Source organism: Cimex lectularius, unplaced genomic scaffold, assembly GCF_000648675.2.
Source record: "Cimex lectularius strain Harlan isolate CLEC.00 unplaced genomic scaffold, Clec_2.1 scaffold446, whole genome shotgun sequence".
Lineage (NCBI taxonomy): Eukaryota > Metazoa > Arthropoda > Insecta > Hemiptera > Cimicidae > Cimex > Cimex lectularius.
In genome coordinates this window covers 50,772-52,141 of record NW_019392978.1, presented here as the reverse complement: position 1 = coordinate 52,141, position 1,370 = coordinate 50,772, and the positions used below count along the sequence as shown (strand labels likewise).

The 1,370-nt window shown below is 28.3% G+C and overlaps 1 long non-coding RNA gene across 1 annotated transcript; it reads left to right on the top strand.

The window, feature by feature from the left end:
• The first annotated feature begins 207 nt into the window (after positions 1 to 207).
• LOC106672006 lies at positions 208 to 1,031 on the top strand. The gene is made up of 3 exons (XR_001341192.2): positions 208 to 484; positions 545 to 652; positions 888 to 1,031. It is a non-coding gene; the product is annotated as an uncharacterized LOC106672006 (long non-coding RNA).
• The last annotated feature ends 339 nt before the right edge of the window (positions 1,032 to 1,370 follow it).

Genomic DNA, 1,370 nt, shown 5'->3' with positions numbered 1-1,370 from the left:
AAGCATACATACGGTCTTAGTATTATAGATTGATAAAAATCAGTTATAATCTAGGTATAGGTAATATTCTGCAGTTCTTCTTGGACAGACATATATAGAAGATAAGATGTTTGGCATTCAATGGATATAAGAGCATTTGATTTTTAATTGTACAGTTTTCTATTTAAAATGCTAAGCTTTGGTAAGCAGGTAATTGTAGCACTAAGATACTCCATTGAATATATTTCGTTTTTGATAAAGATAGTAATCGCCTAAAAGTTAAAATTCATCGTCGTAATTCTCTCTGTTTATATCCCTGATGATGGGAGCTTGTACTGTAGTCTGTTCAGTGCCATATATTTAAAGTTTTTAAGGAAAAAAACGAAAAATCATGTTGTGAATGTTGCAAATATTTTGCATAGGCCTTACGAAGAACATTTTGAACTATGTTTTGCAATTTGAGCAACTTTTACTGACTCAGAGATTTGCATTCAGTCAATACAATGTATGTACACATTATTGCATATACATACGAGTTGTTGTTGTAATATTCTAAAATTTTCAGAATTATGATTTTAAAAACTTGCCATGCATCCTCCCAAATAATTGAAATTGATAGAATCAACATATTAATTCCCTGGTCCTAACATCTACCTAATAACAAATACTAATAGTAAGTATAACAATTAAATATAACAAATAATAAAAGCAGTAAAAATAAAAATCTACAAATACAGACAAATTCAACTAATTAATATGAATAAATATAGCTAATAATAGTAGTATATAATAACAATTTAAATATTCTCCTACCAGGCATAGATACTTAGTTTAATAGCTCTTATGAGGAAGTACAATATATGAAATGAAATGAAAAAATTCTTTATTGAATTAGTCTTAATTTGCAGTTGTGATGCATGCTGAGATATTACCAACGTGCGAAAGCAAAGGGGCTTTATAACCTTCAACATGTTTATCCTGCAACGATTATATAATCATTTTACTTACAGTTTACATATTAGCGGAAAAAACCGTAAAATCGAAAAGCACAAATGTACATAATCAGTTATAATAAATAAGTGATTAGTTGAATAAATAATTTAATAAATATATAAGTAATGAAATTAATAATGCATAAATAAATAATTAGAAAAATAAATAGATGAAAATACTATGTGTACACATAAGTTATTCAGTGTTGTACAATATTTCGTTTGCCTGATTTTCATTTTCCATTTGTTTCTTACTTGTTTTATTTCCACGAGTTCCACATACTGTAGTTCCGCACAATTGTGCACATTTTAAAACTGCCTTTTTAGGTCGGCCTCTTACAGAATCATAAATAAATCAAAATGAAGCGATCGTGCGAGGACTTTCCTGGATTTCGATCG